Raw genomic sequence first — 19,881 nt, forward strand, 5'->3', positions numbered from 1 at the left:
GTAATCACTGAGCTTTCTGAAGCTTTTTGTTTGCATATTTGTTTTCGGGCAGATAGAGTGTGACTTAGGTAATATGATTGCATTCTCAGGAATTCATAGAGATGAAAACACAGATGTGAAATGATGCCAGGACAAGGCCTGAAAGTAGAAAATCACAAGAACCCTCAAGCATTTGAAACCTGCACCTTGGGAGGCACGTAGAAGTGTTCTCTTCTCTGGGCTTTTTGACCCATCCAATGCTGATAAAACAGGTTATCCATCATCTTTCACAGATCTTGTCTCACCACTTTTGCCTCATTTTTATCATCACCAAATATTTTGAGCATCTGGAGGTGTTAAGGGTTAAATAGTTTTTATGTGATTGGGTCATTTAGCCAGAAGGTATTTGAGTATCATTGTGTTCATGCTCTTCAGCCTTTTGGAGCCTGATATGGAATCTCAAAGGACAGATGAGATGGAGGAAAAGTGAGAACCTGTCAAAAACAAGGCCATACTTGTGGGTTTTCACGCATGTCATGGTGTGGCCACGTTGGAGACATGGGGGTAATCAGGAAAGATTTACTAGTGAGGCCGATAGCGTACAGAATCTCGTACCAGCAATGACTGCCACTTTCTGACTATGTGATCTTGATTGAGTGGCTTCACTTCTCTGTGCTTCTTCTTCTTCTTTTTTTTTTTTTTTAATTTCAGCGTAACAGTATTCATTGTTTTTGCACCACACCCAGTGCTCCATGCAATATGTTCCCTCCCTAATACCCACCACCTGGTTCCCCCAAACTCCCACCCCCCACCCCTTCAAGACCAGGTTGTTTTTCAGAGTCCATAGCCTCTCATGGTTCACCTCCCCTTCCAATTTCCCACAACTCCCTTCTCCTCTCCATCTCCCTGTGTCCTCCATGTTATTTGTTATGCTCCACAAATAAGTGAAACCATATGATAATTGACTCTCTCTGCTTGACTTATTTCACTCAGCATAATCTCTTCCAGTCCCATCCATGTTGCTACAAAAGTTGGGTATTCATCCTTTCTGATGGAGGCATAATACTCCATAGTGTATATGGACCACATCTTCCTTATCCATTCGTCTGTTGAAGGGCATCTTGGTTCTTTCCACAGTTTGGCGACCATGGCCATTGCTGCTATAAACATTGGGGTACAGATGGCCCTTCTTTTCACTACATCTGTATCTTTGGGGTAAATACCCAGTAGTGCAATTGCAGGGTCATAGGGAAGTTCTATTTTTATTTTCTTGAGGAATCTCCACACTGTTCTTCAAAGTGGCTGCACCAACTTGCATTCCCACCAACAGTGTAAGAGGGTTCCCCTTTCTCCACATCCTCTCCAACACATGTTGTTTCCTGTCTTGCTAATTTTGGCCATTCTAACTGGTATAAGGTGGTATCTGAATGTGGTTTTAATTTGAATCTCCCTGATGGCTAGTGATGATGAACATTTTTTCATGTTTCTGATAGCCATTTGTCTGTCTTCATTGGAGAAGTGTCTGTTATATCTTCTGCCCATTTTTGGATATGATTATCTGTTTGTTTTTTTAAAAAATGTGAATAGAGATGATGGTAGCTTCTTTGCAGGGTAGTTGTAAGGATTAAGTCAGTCATATAGATAAAGCTCTTGCTGAAGCCTACAGCTCCTCAACCATCATGCAGGGCATGTAGACCTTACATGGGTGCCAGACCTATTGATTCCAGCGTCCCCATCTGTTTACTCCAGTGAAGAGAGTAAGTCTCCATGCCTCTCTGTCTGTTACACAGCCAGTGATGCTAGGGATTTGGGGATTCGGATCAAATGAGCCCTGTTAAACCAGAAGGTGGAGTGTGGCGGAGTGTGGCTGCTCTCTCTACCTTTGCGCATGTTTGACGATTTCCACCTTAAAGTCATTAAACATTTTTTTGGATAATTAAAATCCTTTCTGTGGGGCAAAAATGATAGGGAGGTATGATTAACTCCATTTTTTATATTCGTACAAAATTTTCTAAGCCACACAAAAGGTCTCTGCTCCAGTCACTTGTTTCTTGTTTTCCTCTTTTCTTTCATTTTGAGAAGAGAGTTCATTAAAAGCAATACGTCATGAGTTCGGTCATTCATACCAGTTAATAATAAGAGCATAGGCAGCAAATACTTACACACTTGTACTTCCTATATGACAGACACACTTAAGCACCACAACCCAATGAGGCAGGGACTCTATTATTCCCATTTTATGGATGAGGAGGCAGAGGCCCAGAAAGTAACTCATTCAAGTTTACACAGAACCAGGATTCAAAACCAGGCTAACTGGCTCCAAAGTCCATGCTCTCTGATGACATAGGGTTGCACCAGAATTGAGCGTTGGCTCTAGTATTTTCCCCAAATCTGCCTTTTGGCTTTGGCAGGGGAGCCAAATGCCTGCCTCCAACCACACCATTTCTAGCATCCTTGACCTTGAGCATGTGATCGCAAAAGCTGGTGAGTACCAGCTTCATGTCAGGAATATAAACAGGAATATAATTCAAATGTCGTGTTAATATTGGTGTATTCCCTTTCAAAATATGGGTGAGTGTTTTAGATGTTCCTTGGAGAAAATATCTTCTACTTGCTCCTTATCTTAAAATTCCATCAGCTGAAGAATCAATGCATAATTGTTATTGTGAGAAAAAGAGGCTGTAGTTTTTGGTGATGTGAGAGATGTTAATTTTGTGTGCAAAAATAATGATTAAGTACACTCAAAAAATAAAGAAATAGGGAAATAGGTTGACACTTGATGTGAATAGAGAGAGGGTGTTAGCTGGATAACTTTAAGAAGAGCCTTGTGAGGGTCTGTTAAAATGTAAATAATTGTACAAGGCAGAACAAGAGACATCAGATCGTTTTTTAATTCTCACCATGGAATTCCTCAGTGACTTGCATTCGTAACATGAAGCAAAATATTTAAGGGCTGTATTTCATTTATATTAAAATCTACCCCAATGATGAACCTTTCAGGAGAAGTCCCATCTGGGAAGTCTCCACATCCTGTGGGGTGAATTACATGAAACACATCGAAGTCTCACATGAGAAAAAGTCCCTATAATATATTAAAGGTACATTATCTTCTCTCCAGACATAGAGAAGCACATTAAAAAGTATGAATAAATGAAGAAGATGTTAGAGAAAAAAGAAACATTATTTGCCTTTCCATCAGCAACTGAAGGTGAGCCCATTGCAAACGAACCTACAAGAGAGAGACAGCATCAGACTGACACTTCCCACGCTGCAATGTTAAGCCTTTAAAATACAACAATCAGATTTTAAAAGTTCTAACTCTTGAGTATTTAAAATAAAATTTCAGATGTTCTGTTGTATCCCAGAAGTTTACTTTATGAGCGTTATTTATGGTAGGTCCAATATTGGTTTTTAATAACTGAAACTTCAACAGCTGGCCCAGTATGCATGGACCCTCTAGGAGAAAAGATTTCTGTAAACCAGGAATGAAATTTAATTGTGTCTTAAAAATTATAAAAGTTGGTAGAAAATTACAAGACAGAAGTTATAGAAGAAAATACCATCATTCCCATTTGGAATGGGAATAACTAGGTCCAAGATGGAAAGAGAAAGAACATGGGACCACGGATGAGCACAGACTAAGTAACACTAGCATTATGAACAACAATGACTAGTGTGATTTAGAGGGTACTCATACTACCTGCGTATTACATCAGTCAAACATTTATGAAATGTTATCCCAGTAAGTGTTGACAAAGACATATAGACACTGGACAGGGTGTAGACTGATCATAATTTTTTTTTTTTAGTGAGTAAACAAGCCAGAATTGTCTCATTAATAAGACAGCTGACTAAGAGGCATCTTGATTACTTTATCGAGAATGAGAAGGGTTTTTAACGGAAGAACACAAACATAGGACCTCCATTACCTATGGAGGTCTGGAAAGGAGGAAAGACTTTTTAAATAAAATTGTGCTTCATAAGGAAGGTTTGAAAGATTTGAAGCCTCCATAAATTGATTAATCCAAAGATATTTAGTGAATTCAGATCATTTGTCAGGCACTGTGTTAGGTGCTGAGGGCAGATGTGGACATACCCTTGGGTGAGAAAATGGGGAGGACGCCTGCCTTAGATGTTGGCCCCACAGGCCTTGGGCTCAGGCCTCAGCAATATAGGGGACATGAAAAATTGTACAGGCTACTAAATACAGGGTGGGGGGAGGGGAACGTGAAATAAAAAAGAATGTTTAAATATCTGTGAAATGCAACATTATTAGTTTAAAATTTATAGTTTGGAAAAAAAGAAAGAAAAAGAACTCACCACACTGGAGCGGTGCTTGGCTGGCTCGGTCAGCAGACCATGCGACTCTGGATCTCAGGACTGTGAGTTTGAGCCTCACGTTGGGCGTAGAGATTACGTAAAAATACAATCTTAAAAAATAAAAAAAACTCATCGCATTGGAATGCAACCTGTAGGCTGTCTAATTTCTCCTCCATCCAAACTCCCAAGTTTGCATGGTGATTGCTGAGAAAGTCATAGTCAATCATAAATTAGTTATTTGTAGCCTAATAATTTCAAAAACAAAATTATAAAAGTTGCTTCTGATGTTTTGACGGACAGAAGTACAGTTCACGTGGGGCTCTGGCACGTATCTGATAAGGATGTGGACTGGGGTCCCCACTTACAGGAATCCTTAGACCTAAGGGCTTGAAAACAAGTGCTGGAAAGATAAGAGACTTACTTTATTTTCCTGGTTACATAGATATACAATCTAGGCAAACTTCAAAAGATACTAGAGGGTACACAAATGGAAATTTAAGATAATCCCACCCTTAGAGGCAACCACTACCAACATTTTGATTAAAAATGCTTTCCAAAGTTTTTTCCATGCCTCAGTACACAAATAGATTTGTAACAGTTTTTTTGAAATATTATGCACATGCCATTTAATCCACCCATTTACCCAGGCATCCCGCAAACTCAATAGATTTTAGTATATTTGTGGAATTGTGCAACCATCACCACCATTAATTTTAGAAATTTATCATCCCTCCCCAGAGCCCCTGTACCCTTTAGCTAATTAACCTTCTGTCTCCCTGGATTTGCCTATTGTGAGCATACCCTATCAACTGAATTAGTTGTCTCCTGTGTCTGGCTTCTTTCACTCTGCGTGTTTCCAAAGCCCACATGTGTTGCATCCTGTATCTGCACTCCATTCCTTCCCATGGTAGATGGTGTCTTATCACTGGGATGGACCACGCTGTACTTACCCATTCATCAATTGCGTATGGATCCTTTTAATTGTTCCCCTTCTGGCTGTTATGAAGAATGCTTCTATGAAGTCTGTGGACACCTTTTTGTCTGGACGTACACTTTTATTTCTCTTGGTTATGTGCCTGGGAGCGGAATTGCTGGGTCATAGTTTACCGCGTTTATCAGCCAGACTGTGTTCAGTCAAGAGCTGCACCAGGTTGCATTCCCGCCAGCGAAGGAAGAGAATCCCAGTTCCCCCACATCCTCACCGACACTTCTTACTGTCGACGATAGCCAACCTAGTGAGGGCAAAGTGGCAAATAAGTAGATTTTTTTGAGAAGGAAGAAGTGGAGGAAGATAAGAGAAGAGATCATTCAATATGAATGGTTTGTCTATCATGGTAGATATCCCTCCGCGTCAGCCAGTGCAGTCGTTTTCAGTGCCTACACGGCCTTCCATGGGCAAGAAGTCTGATAATCGTGGCGCTGGCCCCTTCCGTGAGACTGTTTCTGCTCTCAGGTTTTGTAACCGTACACAGCGCTGCAGTGGCCAAGCTCATACCCGTGTGTATCTTTGTGCACTTGTCCCTGGATTTCTCCTGCAGGCTAAAATGTGGACCTTTCTAAGATCTTTGATAAATATTGCCAAATACCTTTACACAAGGATCCTACCAGTGTGTTTTCTACCTCCCCCCATATCATTATCCACAATGGCTCCCATATTTAAAATTTTTAAATGTAATTGTCTAAAAAAAAAAATCCCATTTTAACTTGACTATCTTTGATCACTAATGTGATAAAACACCTTTGTGTAACCTATCAGCCATGTTTAGAAAACTGGTTAGTCACAGTCTTTGTGACATAGACAGATTTTTTTTTTTTCCTATTGGAGAATTCATCTTTTTGTACAGATTTGGAAGACCTCTTTATAATTTAACCTGTGATTTTTTTTTTAATGTTTGCAGAGAATATGCTTGTCATCAGTCCTTAGATTTGATTATGGTGTTTTTGTATTCAGAAGTATAAGTATTTATGTATTTGAATCTCAGGATTTTTAAAATTATGGTTTCTTGTTCTGGTATAGAAAGCTTTTCCTCATCCTGGCATTATGGCAATATTTACTTGTGCTTTCGTCAAATGTTACAATATATTTTTAAACATTAACACTTTAGTCATTTACAATTTACTTTGGTATAAGATATGAGGTAGGGATCTAGCTGATTCCTTTTTCTCTTTTTCCAAATCATGAATCCGTTATCTCAAAACTATTAATTAAATAATCTTAAGATAATTTAACATGCTCTCTTTTGCCGTATACTCAATTCCCCCATTCACACAGGTCTGTGTCTGAGCTTTTCCTTCACTGTTGTTATTTTAGTTACTGAAGGTTTAAACTAGAGCTTAAAACCTTTGAGGCAAATTCCCTTTTAGTACTACTTTCCCGGAAAATAAAAATAAAAAACATTTTGGCTATTCTTCATACGTTTGTTCCAAACAAATTTTATAATAATTTAGTCCATTTAAAAAAATAAAAAATAAAATGAGAAGTCCTAATGGGACCTTGGATTCCTTGTGCTGTACTAATAGATTAATTTGGGCAAGCAATGTGTTAGTTCAGTCCTGTGCAAGAAATCGGTAGCTTGGTCAAACTGGGAAATCTTGGTGGGATGTATTTGACAAGGCGTGGGATGCGCACTGGGGCTGGTCACTGAGGCCCGTGCCTCCCACTGGCCACACCCAACGGACCCAGAGGGCAAAGGATCAGCAGGATGGGGAAGGAGGGAGGCGGAGCCTCAGGGGCGAAGGGAACAAGACTAGCCTTGCAATATCAGGTCATTTGCATAAAACATATTCAAAGTCGAGAGGAGAAACTTAAAAAAAATTATAAGGGAGATTGCTTTCTCAGGATCTCACAGCTTTATGAAATCCTGATTAGCTTTGGGCTGGGGGCCCTCGCTATGGGCTCTGAGAGCCCTTTTCTATCCCTAATCATGTCTGCCTTCTTTCCTTGCCTTTAGGCTAAGGCTTTCCTTTGGGTTGCCAAATTTAACAAATGGAAATGCAGGACACCCAGTTAAATGTGAATCTCAGATAAACTCTGCGTGGTTCTTGGGCAGAAGAACATCCTTGCAGTCTTTTATCTGGCAGCCCCGTTGCCCATCCTGGCCTGGGCTCACGAGAGCAGGTACATTGCTCCTCGCCCTAGAACAGAATTCAGCACCTATCAGGCCCACCGTTGAATGGAAGCTTGAAAGCCACTTAGTTGGGTCCCTGGTCATCTGTTTAGATCCAATCAAAAATGGGGTGTGTGTGTATATATATAAATATTTTTAAGATTTTCTTTATTTATTTTACAGAGATCACAAGTAGTCAGAGAAGCAGGCAGGGGAGGGGGGGGGGGAAGCAGGCTCCCCGCTGAGCAGAGAGCCTGATGCGGGGCTCGATCCCAAGACCCTGAGATCATGACCTGAGCCGAAGGCAGAGGCTTAACCACTGAGTCACCCAGGTGCTGCATTCTAATTTTTCTTCGGTGGTCCAGGGAGATGATGGGAGAAGGTGTGTGAGATGCAAGCCATCTCTGCACGAAGCCTGATGCCCCCTGGCCTTGGTGGAGGCACCCTTTTCTGAGCGACAGTGTGACTCCCTGCAGCAGCGAACCTTCTCTGCTGGTCACCTGTGTTCTGCTGGATACCTCGGTGCCAGGGGTCCCTGGGGCTGCACTGGTGGGGGAGAGAAGCAGTTAGAAGGGTCTAGAATCATCCCAGATACATTTGCTGGGTTATTTCAGCAGAAAATCAGGGGGAGTCAACATATGGTTAATTCTGGAACGGCCCCTCGCTTATGTCCGTAAAGACTATAACTGTGGATGGCTGGGGTTTCCATGGAAGCCCACTCGGGAGAAGGATGGACCTGAGTATCTCTGAGATTTCTTCCTCCTGCAAATATCGTCTTTGAGGGGAGATAGCACGGGGCTCGCTCAGCCAGCTGTCTTGAGTTTAGCATCTGATGAGCCAAGTCATCATTTGAACACCCTCCTATGGCCAAGACACTCTTCTTTCCTCCGGATCTGTGAATAGACAGCATATGTTCTAATTTCAAAAAGTAAACAGAGAATCCGGGAATTAAGGAGAAATAAAACACATCACACCTGGACAAACACAATCGAAGCAGATGGTCCCCAGAACAAAGCTCGGTCACGCTATGTTCCTATAGAAAGGCTAAAGCATTGTTCAGAGGGTCATGACGAACCGATGACCGTCTCCCCCGAGAAGTGGACTGGAGGAAATCGGTTAAAATCGCAACAGGAAGTTTACATTATAGTGAAAAATAAATCCACTCACAGGAAGCGGTCCCTGATATTACTGGCTCTGGGAGGACATGCATGTTTTCGTACCTGCTCTCCCAATGACACAGAGAGTCTCACGAGTCCATCCTGTGTGGGCTCAAACCACAGCGCTTTCAAGTTCAGAGAGATCAAAACCTCTTCAAACCCTGTTTATGAACCAGCCTCCCAGATGAAAACTTACATGACGACGGATACCTGAGCCCTTGCCTGAGCAAACTTGGCTCCGGTATCCTGCTCTGTTTGGTGTCACTTCTCGAAAAGCCTCCTTTGGCATTTATTAGGCATGACATCATGGTCTCTTTTATGAACTGAAGTTATGAAATATCAAGAAACAAGGGATTAAATATAGGGGATCGGGGCTGCTGTGAGACAGGTAGCTGGATGACTGGGCTTCTGATGATGACAGAAGGGGGCTCACCCTCCCGGACTTTTCCTTGCTTGGACAGCGACTGGGCCATTAGAGTTGTTTTGGAAGCAGCTAGAAATGGAATCAATTGCTGTTTGTGGCGATACTAAAAAATACATGTTTGGGGCTGGGAAATAAGAAATCTAAGAGGCAGCACCCAATTTGGGAGTGTGTTTTAAACTGGGTTAAGCTTTGGAACATTTATAGAAATAAATCTATGTTCTAAAACCCATATCATGAGTTTTTAAATGCTTTCAATCAGGAACATGAAAATACAGAGCTGCCCAGAATTGGCCTTTAGTTCTTCCAGGCCAGATTTTGGCAGAACCTTGTGAGAGATCCCAAGGACTATTGTCCCTGACATCGGGGCACCCTGGGGCAGGACCCCAAGCAGCCCTAGGGTCCTGATCTTGTCCTTTATTCTCTTTCATTATGACTCCAAATACGTAAGGTGAGCACTGGTATCGCTGAATCACTCAGAAATAAGGAAAAAGCCATTAATGGATTAGGTGTCTATTACACTCCCGCAGCCAGGCATCCGGCCACATGCACGGCACCCCAGACGGGACAAGCCATGTCCCGGGTTGGAGCAATGCCTTCTTCCAAGGACTTTTGAGAAAACTGGAAGATGAAACAAATATTTGTGAAAAAAAAAAAAATCAGAGATGGCAGAGGAATGGATGCTTTGGAGTGTGTTCTTGAGTTACAGGAAGTTGGGCTGGTTGCAAATGTCGCCGAATGGCAGGTGCTCAGCCTGGGGGACACGAGCCCAGGTGGGAGGCCGTTGGAGCAATCCTGGTGGGGGTTCTGTGTGCTGGAACAGAAAAGGAGATGCAGAGGAGCCGGTCAGAGGAAGAAGGAAGACCCGCCTGCCACTTGAATGAAGGGGAGGAGGAGAGGGAGCTGGAGCCTGGGGCGGGGGCGGGGGGGGGGGGCCCTGGGCAAAGTGAGGTCGCTGGGACAAAGGGGAAAAAGCGATTTGGGGTCGTGCATCCTAGTTAACAGTGGGGTACCCAGGAGGTGTCCTGTACCAAGCAATTCTGCATGCGGGACTGGCATAATAACCCAGCTGGTGAGGACTTAGGAGTCATCCTCACACTTTGCCTGCTTGCTGTATCATTGTCTCTCTCCCTTTCCAGCTCTCTCTACTCAGACGCCCCCACCACACGCACGTGCATGCACACGTACACACATGTACACACACGCATGTATGCACACATGCCCACGCAAATACACACACCCACAGTCACATATGGACACACACACACACGTTCCTATTTTCCCTGAACCATCTGAGAGTAAGTCACAGGCAGCGTGTTCTGTGTACTTCCCTAAAACATTCCTGTACACAACCGCAACACAACGGCCCAAATCCGGAAACGTCGCATAAACAGAAAGCTACCATCCAGTCCAGAGTTCCGTCACCTCTGTGGCACTGTCCAGCTGTCTGTGCCCGGCGTGCAGCAGGTGCTCAGTAAACACTTGCTGGACACAGAGTCTAGGCAGGGGCAGCAATACTGGGTCGTATCCAAGGTGGTGGGGGCGCCCAGGAGAAATGGGAGGCTCCCAGGAGCACGTGTGGAGCTGAGCAAGCACCTTGCCAAGCCCCTCGATTCGGCAACCTCACAGGCAGGGGTGCGTGGCACCGTCGAGGGGAGTCCCTCCCACGGGCTCAATTTCCCCCAGCCAAATGCAGGGAGAGGGAGAGAGGTAGTGGCCGTCAAACAAAAGGCTCCGATGGTAGGAGCTGGGCACTTGTGAGAAAGAAAGTGGCAGGTGGGTCAGAGGATGACCTGGTGGGGCGGCCAGCCCTGTGTTCCCTCCCCCTCCCCGGGGCGTCTGTGACTTGGGAGCAGGGGGAGGACCCTCGAGGGGCTGGGTGAATGAGGAGGGGACCCCTGGGCAGCGATGTGGAGCCAGGGAGGGTCCGGGTGCCCAGGAGGGCCAGCTGCATGCTGACTCAATGCCCCTCGTTCATTCAGGAGAAAGTTCATGCCCTCAGCAAACTAGCGGTTGTGACCCAGGAGGGCGGGGGGGGACAGAGGTCCAAGGCCAGAACCTTTGGCCCCGGCTTCGTGGGCCATGCACTTCGAGGCAGGAGGAGGAAGGAGCAGGAGGTGAGCCAGACGCCGCTGTGCTCCAGAGGCCTGGGGAGCTCAGCCTCGCGAGAGAGGGGTCCCCGGAATCAGGTTGGGAGGCCACTGGGACTCCACTTGTTTGTGCCTGATTCCAAGGGATGAAGGATTGACCTAGAGGGAGGAGATGGCATTGGTGCCAGTTAATGTTTAAAACACTGGGAACACAACTGTGTCTGAGGCAAACACAAGTTTTTCTTTGTGAGCCGCATGGAACCCAGGCTGATGTACCCCCCCATCTCCAAGCCTGACTCCAGGGGTCGCCGATAGGACCGTCCTACCCAGAAGGCACACTCTGGGTGGTCACGGGAGACTCAGACAGGGAGTGATCACGTGGCCTTCTAAGCACCCCCAGCCCTCACTCACGTGAGCTGCTGAGGTTGAGGGACAGACCCACATCCTGGGTGTCTGTTTGCCTCTGGGGGTTCCTCCCTGGCAAAAGCACCAGGGGAGTGTACACCATTTCCTTCCCAAAGCCCCTGCTGAATCCAGGAGGTCTGAGCTCCTTACAGTGCCCACTGGAGGGGAGTGGGGTGCTAAGAAGCTTTTCTGTTTTAGGCTCGAGGAGGGAGATAAAATGGATTGTCCCAGTGGCAAAAGAGGGAGGCTCACCCCAAGTGACCAGGAAACGTGGCAGAAAGTTTCCGTGTGCGGGGGGACCTTGTGGGGCTTTGGGTCAGGCCTACTGGGAGTGGAGAGAGGGCCCTTTGACCTTGAGAAGGACTTGGAGGGTCTCTGGGGTCAAGTCCTTGGAAAGCTTTGGAGAGCTGGGGTCCACTGCTCAGCCTGGGTTCTTGGAGGAGCCCTTGGAGGACACACGGTCCCCTACCAATGACTGATCCGCCAGCTGCCTGACCCCATAATGCTCAGAGCCGAGTCCCCTTTGGTTTGGGAACATTATGTGACACTTCTACCACCAAGAGCTATGGACCAAAGTCACTCCTGCCCCACCTGAAATAGATGGGGGTCGCCAACACGTGTCCTGAGTTTTCACTAATTTATTCTTGAAATGCTCAAGCCATTTTTTTTTTTGGAATATTTTAAATGTTTTATGCTTTTAAAACATTTAAAAAAAAATTTTTTTTAATTACAAAAGACAGCAAACATGCACAGAAATAGACTCATACCCACCCACCTTCTCCGGGGGCCAACCTGTGGATACACTTGTTCCCATTCAACCCCCTCTACTTCTGCCCTATTATTATTTTTACATGTAAACTTCTCCACGAAGTCTGATCATACAGAAGAGCACACAAGCCCTCCGTCTCCAGCTTGCCTCTCACATCGTTTGCCGCACGCCGTCGCTTTATCTCATCTCTCTGATTCACCCTCACATGGACATTGTTACCATGGTGGGAAGCACAGAGCGTTGGGCTCACCGTCCGCGTCCTTTCTGCGTATGTGGCTTAGTCGTGTTCTGTATACTCACAGTGGGGGGTAGTGGGTCTCCAGAACCTTCTCAACTCTCAACGCTGAAAAATTCCATTTCAAATCCTTTTTAACAGGAGTCACTGGGGAGCTGAACTGTCCAATCTACACAGAAAAAAATGTGTGCCCTCATCTTACAGCATAGTACACGCCACCAAAGGTGGGAAAGAGGGACACATGGGCCGTGATTTTACACGTGATTCTAGAAAGGCTGTGCAAACAGGAGACTTGCCCTGCGTCACCACCTCCCCAGGGCACACCCCCAGTGCACGGTGATTACGGGGTAGACAGCACGTATGAAGTGAGGTCAGGTCACGGCTCTGTAGCCTTTGTGACTGTCACCTTTGTACATTTGGAGTGACTTGATCCCATGGCGGTCTGACAGCATACTTGGGTCTGAAAAAAAAATGGAGAAAGAACCTGTCTTGTGCATTTCTGAAGGAAGCACAGAAGCACGAAGAACTTCTGCTGGTTTTCAAACTTAACTCCAAGGACTGACTACCCCCCCCCACCCCCCCAGGCTGGGCTTCGCTGTGGGGACGTTTGGGAGAGAGACTGTAATTCCTCAACCCGAGGCTTTCATTATTATTTACCTTCTATGTTCTCTCTTTCAAGAATATTTTCTTGACATTTGCCTTCTGGCAGAGCTGGGATCGGTGAGTGGGAGTCGCAGGGAGGTGGACTTGGCTGAACACAAGGAAGAAAGTTCTTAGTCAGAGCAGTCCAGAAATGGAATGGCCTGACTCAGATCACAGCGTGTCCTCCGCCTGGATGAGGTCCTGGTGAGGTCCCTGCAGGGGACCGGGGATCGCTGCCCCGGGGCCATGATCCATGTGTTCAGAACCCAGAGACAGGGGCGCCTGGGTGGCTCAGTCCGTTAAGCATCTGCCTTCAGCTCAGGACATGATCGCAGGGTCCTGGGATCGAGCCCCGCATCGGGGTCCCTGCTCAGCAGGGAGGGGTCTCCTCTCTCTGCGCTAGTGCTGGCTCTCTCTCTCTCTCTCTCTCTCAAATAAATAAATAAAATCTTTAAAAGAGAGAGAGAGAAAGAAACCAATGATAGCCATCCGGGATTAGCACCTACTATGTGCCAGGTCCACTCCAAGCACTTTCGGGTGGACTAACTCGTTTCCTGTTCCAAGCCCCGCGAGACGGTCCCGTTATCCTCTACCACGGGCTCCGTCTTACAGATGAAGGAACGGAGACACACCGGCGCTTCAAGACCTGCCCAAGCTGCTGCGGCTGGGAAGTGGGGGGAGGCAGGCTTGCAGCCGGGCTGCCTGGGTCCCCTGCTTGTAACCTCGCTGGGTGTCCGGGGCGGGGCGGGGGGGTGGGGGGAATGGTGTTCCTTGCCCCGGCTCAGTGACCAGCTGTTATGTGCTGAAAGGACTTTGCAAGGCGTTGACTCAGCATGAAACATTCTGGTGGAAGTCAGAAGGGCCACTACATCCCAGAGGCAAGGCCCCATCCCTCAACAAGTAACCGGGGCGGGGTTTGCTCAGGGCAGAGGGCAAGCGAAACGTGCCACTGTGGGGCCCACGTCCCCAGCCCTGGCATCTACTTAGCTCTGCCCCCCCCCCCTTGTGCAAGGGGTCTGGGAGCTGGCTTCTTGCCTGTTCCTTCAAGCCTACCCTCTGGTTTCAAGAGTCCAGCCCTGACCTCCCTCTTGAGGCCAAGTGCTTGCCTCGGCCACCTGTCCTAGACAGTTTCTCTGAGAATGCCTTGGGGGGAGGAACAGGAGGGAGAGCCTTGGAATTTGGGCTTCAGGCCTGACCTCCCACCATTGGGAGAAGTTGCTTACACTTCTCATCCGCATTTTCCACGGATGCCTGTTTCATAAGATTGTGAAGGAAGATCACAGTGTGCTAACTCGGGAAATCCACAGACAATGACTGACCGACTTTTTCCATCCACTGACCCAGGATCCCATCCTGAGAGTGGCCCTGTGGCATTCTGTCAGCAAGAGTGTTTCTATAAAAGGACACACTGCAGCCGAGTCCAAGGAAGAAAGCTCTTATGGTGGGAATAGCGCACATAGCGGGTGGTGCGGGGCTGCCCTTGAGCTGAGCTCAGTGATCCCTCTGAACCGTGCTCTGAGTCAGCAAGCTCAGCACCGCCGCTCAGCTCTGGGACCTGGGGTTGGTCCAATGAGGAAAAACTAGAATATCCCTAACCCTCCTTTTAGCTGGAAAAGGTTCTGATTGATGATCAAGGGAAAGAGGAAACTGTGTATGTAATAAAATAAAAAGAATTTCTCTGATGGGCCAAGAGAGTGCTCAGAAGTACCAGTTTTCCTATCGAAAGTTCAGACTCTGGCATGATGCGCCTTCTGCTTTCCATGGGCTTTTATGTCACTAAGGACCCCCAAGGGGACATTTACTAATGCTGGACAAGAGATCCCATACAGGTGAATGGCCGAGAGGCTGCAACTTTACCCCAGTCAGGCTTCCCCCACAGCCTGGCTAATTGTTATGTTAACAATTAGCTCCAAGTCAAGCCCTTCTCAAATGTTACTCATGGTTGTGCTTTCCCTGCAATAATTCTGCAAAATGGGTTAAGATATTTTCTTCTGATTTTGCATTTGGGAAAAACTCATGTACCGGCAGGTTGAGTTATTTTTCTAGAATGTGTGAACAGCGGGGAGAAGCCTGGCCCTGGAACCCTTGGGGTCTTTACCGATCACATCTTTGAAGAGAAGGGAGTTAGTTACTTGTTGCTATCCGTCAAACATTTGCCGCAGATCGCTGCATCTGGTCTGAAATTAGAAGTTCCTGTTCGCTGAAAGGGAAGCTGCTGTCTTCTCGCTTTCTCTCCAGACATCGTGGACCTGCCGCCTAGCTTCGTTCAGAGAAAGGAGGAAATTCCTTCTCCGCTAATTGCACCGTCACAGGAAAGAGTCTGAACCTGAAGCAGTAACAGCATGTGTGATTTTTTAACCGTTTTAAGCATCTGCGGTTATCACAAAATCTTTGTGGCCTTTTGTAAATTTTCCTGATGATAATCTCCCCCTTGTATTCTTTGGTCCTTTTCCTGGGTCAGCCCTGACGCTCTGAAGGAACGGGATTTCTGAAATCCCAGCCATGCTCTATCCTAAAAGACGATTTTGCTCACCGAAGCCTGGGAAGCTGTTGCCGAACGCTATTGCGCAGAACGCCGGTCTCTGGCACATAACAAGGCAAAGATCGACGCCACGAAGGGTAACTCATCCAGCTGGGAGACGCCAGCTAGAAATGGTGAGATCCTCCGTGTCATCAAAACCCCTTCCTGAGCACACACATAAAAGCGGTCTCAAGGATAGGAAGTATTTGTCATAATCCGGAAATCTCACAGGCAAACACTGCAGGTCCCCGTGTGTGTATGAACTTTCTCTCCTGCATTTAAAAATTTATGGGCACATTTAACAAGGTGATAACACTGTTTCTTAGCCTCTCCATCCCACTGTAGGGAGAAATAAAAATAAGTCAGGAATGCTGAATACGAGTCTCCTTCTTATGGTTAAAACATTATCTGCCACCGATCTGGGGAGAGGAAAAGGTCTCAGACTGGAGATGTGGCCTACATTCCCCACGTCAGTTCGGACGGGCTGAGTTGTTCAACTGCAACCCAGGAAAGGTTTTGCGGGGACACGGCCGGAGTGCAATGTTCCCAACGGCTCTGTGGCGGACATTTTTATACCAGAGATGTGGACGAGGGCGGGGGCCTTCTTTCCTGGGTGACTGTGGACTTCTGTGCTGATCTGGAAGGGGACACTTCAGCCACCAATCTGGAACTTCCTTTTACCCTTTCTAGATATATTTCTCTGGTCTTTTGGAGAACAACACTTCCCAGTAATAAAATTTTATTTTTTTTACTTATTTTTAATGTTTTTAAGATTTTGTTTATTAATTTGACACAAAGAGAGAGACACACAGAGAGAGGGAACACAAGCAGGGGGAGTGGGAGAGGGAGAAGCAGGCTTCCTGCTAAGCAGAGAGCCGGATGTAGGACTCGATCCCAGAACCCTGGGATCATGACCTGAGCTGAAGGCAGATTCTTAATGACTGAGCCAGCTGGGAGTCCCCCCGCTTTTATTTTAGTAATTTTTGAAAAGATTTTATTTTTAAGTCATCTCTACACCCAACGTGAGGCTCAAACTCACAAACCCAAGACCAAGAGTTGCCATGATCTGCCGAAGGAGCCAGCCAGAGACCCCAATAATTACATTTTTTAAAGAGAGCAAAAATTGCAGCACATAGTCACAGAGAGAGTTTCAGTAGTTTTTCTATTTGTGATTTATGCCTCACCTTCCTGTGCCACCTTGCCCAGCGGCAGAAGCAGAGCTTACTAACCTGCCCTCCACCATCCACCAAGCCCAGGTCTGAGCTGCCATGACATTTCTCAATCACTCTGGATCATGGAACAGCACCTCAAACACAGGTCCTTTTCCATTGATTTCCCACCACCAGTAGCTATTAAAAAAAAAAAAAAAAAACTTTGTTGCCAGGATACTGGAAGATCTGTTATCTATTGCACTGGATTTTCACAGAAAATGAGCCATTTCCCAGGAAATGGGTTGTATCATGTACCCAGAACCATAAGATATTTTTAGAGACAGAAAAGATCTTGAAACTCATACTGCCTATTATCCTCACAAGACAAGGAAGTTGGGCTTGGGGCAGGTGACAAGCCCCCAGGACTCCAAGCCCCCAGAATTACGAAGCCCCCACAGAGTGGGTCCGGTGGCCCCGCTCAGCATCCCCCGAATGACAGGAGAGCTTGCCCTCTGCTTTGTAACAGACAAAACTCCAAAATGTAGGAACTTGACCGTGTCCACCGGGCTGGCGCCTCCTGCTGAGGTGAGATGTACACATCAGAGACAGGGAGAGCCAGAGACAAGGCTGCTACATCATTTGGGGGCCCCAGGGTCAAACAACAGGGCAAGACTCCTTTTTCCAAAAGCAGAAAAAAAGCTCGGCTTTTTTTCCTGTGGTCTCTCCCAACCTGGCTTTATATATTTTGTTTTCTCTCTCTCTCTCTCTCTCTCTCTCTCTCTCCTTTTTTCTTTTTTGGCTATTTAATGCGTATTCTCCCTCGGACGGGAGGAGAGGAGATCTGTGCAGACCTCACTGGGAGCATAAGCCCCAGGCCAGCCTTGTGTGGGATCCCTGCCCTGAGACTCTGTGTGTGCGTGCATGTGTGTGTGTGTGTGTGTGTGTGTGTGTGTGTGTGTGTGTTGAGGGCGATGTTCCAAGTCCCCTGGGCTAGGTCCCACTGGGGGCAGGGGGTGTCAGTGGTCTCTCGACAGGGACAGAGAAGGGGATCTGGTCCCCCAGGGACACCCGAGGACAGGGAAGGGGGCAGACATGGCTGCATGGGAAGCTTCAAGTCCCCGACACGTGCCCCATCACCCCCATGGAACTTCACTTACAAACCACAAAGTCAAGGATTAAATTATTAAGTTCAAGACCAGGATTGCAGAGCATTAAACCCCATGCATGGGTCACCTCTGAGCACGGGGCCCCGGGTGTCTCACCGTGACACAACCAGGCAGCAGAGGTGTGACGGCCCCAGGTGACGGCCTCAGGCCGCGGTGGGGATGCAGTTTAAGTGTCCAGCTTTCTTCCCTCCAGTCTTCCCGGGGTCGGGGGGTTCTCCAGCTCTTGCCCATCACGACCCAGGCAATGACAGATCTCAGCAGCACTCTGTTCCAGCAGGTGTTTGGAAGAGGTGAAGAATAGAGTTTCCAAAAGTTGATTTCCCCTTAGAAGGCACACTCCTCCGGGATGTGGGGCTGCAAACTGCCCCTCCCCCATCATCTGAATCTTTCACTCGGAACGAACGTGCAAGCTTCGCCGTTTCAGGACAGCATCTTTGATGGCGGACCTTCCCTTCTGTGCCTTCTGAGTCTCACCTGGGCTCTGACTTCCCTTGCTCTTTGCTGGGCTCTGTCGTTTCACACTCGGTTCTGGTAGAGCTGTGGGATCGAACCCTGAGACTCCATGGTGCAAGACTTGAGGCCGCAAAGGCCTGGGATGGAGACCCCCGCACGGAAAAGCACTACCTGGTCATAAGCGCTCCCCGCGGAGGGAATCTTGGCATCTATTGACTTGCCAAGCATCGTTGCATGTGTGCCAGGCACCGTTGTGGGCACTTTACAAAATTAGGACATTATTATGTCCTACTCACAACACTGTGAGATGGGGGCTGTCGTTATTTCTAAGCCTTAAATGTAGAGAGTCAAACCAGGGAGGCTAAATAATGGGGTCCGACTTTCACAGCTGGAAAATGGGGAGCCAGAAACCACCTGTCCAGCTCCAAGCCTTCGACCTCTGGATCCCATGTCACCGTGCCAAATCCACCCACCAAGGTAGGTGATACAGAAAGGCTCTCTCTGTATTGATTGAGTAGCCACACAAACAAAAAGCATCGAGGCACGGAGCAGGGAGTTTCCATGATCGTGAGTTTAGGAGCCGTCTCCGCTGGCTGCACGGTGGGAAGGGCTCAGTCATCCACCTGCCTCCTTCCCGGCCTCTGGTCACTAGTCTTTGTTTGGTGGGATCTCAAGGATTTTTCGGAGCTGGTGTTGCTCTTCCTTGCCTTTAGTGGAAGTGAGGTTCTTCCTATTCGCAACCTTGGGCAATCTGCCCAAGATTTCTCTCTTCCAGGTGGGTAAATGTGTGTTTGGAAGTAGAAGTTTGTAAACAGAGCCTGGGAGGCGCCCACAGCTCAGCATTGCGTCTGGCTCCAGGCCCTGGAACGGTCACTGCTGAGAGGCTGGCTGGATGCGGCCTGGGTGCATGGGGACTGCGGCTCAGAGGAGACCCCTGGAAAGCCCAGAACCTCTGCAGTGCAAGCTAGCCACTGGTCCCGGCTCACGGCTCATTAGCCCGGTGGCCAGGCGGGTAGGAAGGGCCAGGGGGCTGGTTTCTAGAACATCATAGAACTCCTGCACGGCATAGGCTTCATTTTCAGACACAGTTGCCAAATTCTTGCCTTTGCACTAATTTTCCAGGTCTTTCTACCTAGAAAAAGGTTTCATCTGGAGAATGAGGGAGGGAGGAAATATGGAGACCAGGAAGGAATAGCCAAGTTAGAATAAAGCTCCAATTTCTCTGAAAAGAAGAGAAGAATCATATTACGGGAACCTGTTCTAAGGATAGACACGCCCCCCCCCATACCTGGCACACACCCCCAGTTCTGCAGAGCAAATAATCAGAACCATGTCTGAACTCAGGGAGTTTGGTTAGGCACATGAATATAGTTTGGAACCGTAAGGCAGACAGAGGAGGGCCTCTTACTCCTCCTTTCATTAAACTGTGCTGGGCTTCCTGGGTTCGGCCCCACACGCCCAGGGC

General features: G+C 47.3%; 1 long non-coding RNA gene across 3 annotated transcripts; it reads right to left on the minus strand.

Moving 5' to 3' along the window:
* Positions 1 to 7,566: 7,566 nt before the first annotated feature.
* Positions 7,567 to 15,403, minus strand: LOC132000709 (uncharacterized). 3 transcript variants are annotated; one of them, XR_009399437.1, is made up of 6 exons: positions 15,224 to 15,403; positions 13,141 to 13,234; positions 12,890 to 12,943; positions 12,549 to 12,652; positions 8,143 to 8,299; positions 7,567 to 7,952 (listed from the first exon to the last, which is right to left on the minus strand). It is a non-coding gene; the product is annotated as an uncharacterized LOC132000709 (long non-coding RNA). The 3 variants fall into 3 exon arrangements; XR_009399438.1 differs by lacking the exon at positions 15,224 to 15,403 and adding an exon at positions 13,632 to 13,829 and having other exon boundaries at positions 12,549 to 12,591; XR_009399436.1 differs by lacking the exon at positions 15,224 to 15,403 and adding an exon at positions 13,632 to 13,829.
* Between the last annotated feature and the right edge of the window lie 4,478 nt (positions 15,404 to 19,881).

This window comes from Mustela nigripes, chromosome 14, assembly GCF_022355385.1.
Source record: "Mustela nigripes isolate SB6536 chromosome 14, MUSNIG.SB6536, whole genome shotgun sequence".
In the NCBI taxonomy this organism is placed as follows: Eukaryota; Metazoa; Chordata; class Mammalia; order Carnivora; family Mustelidae; genus Mustela; species Mustela nigripes.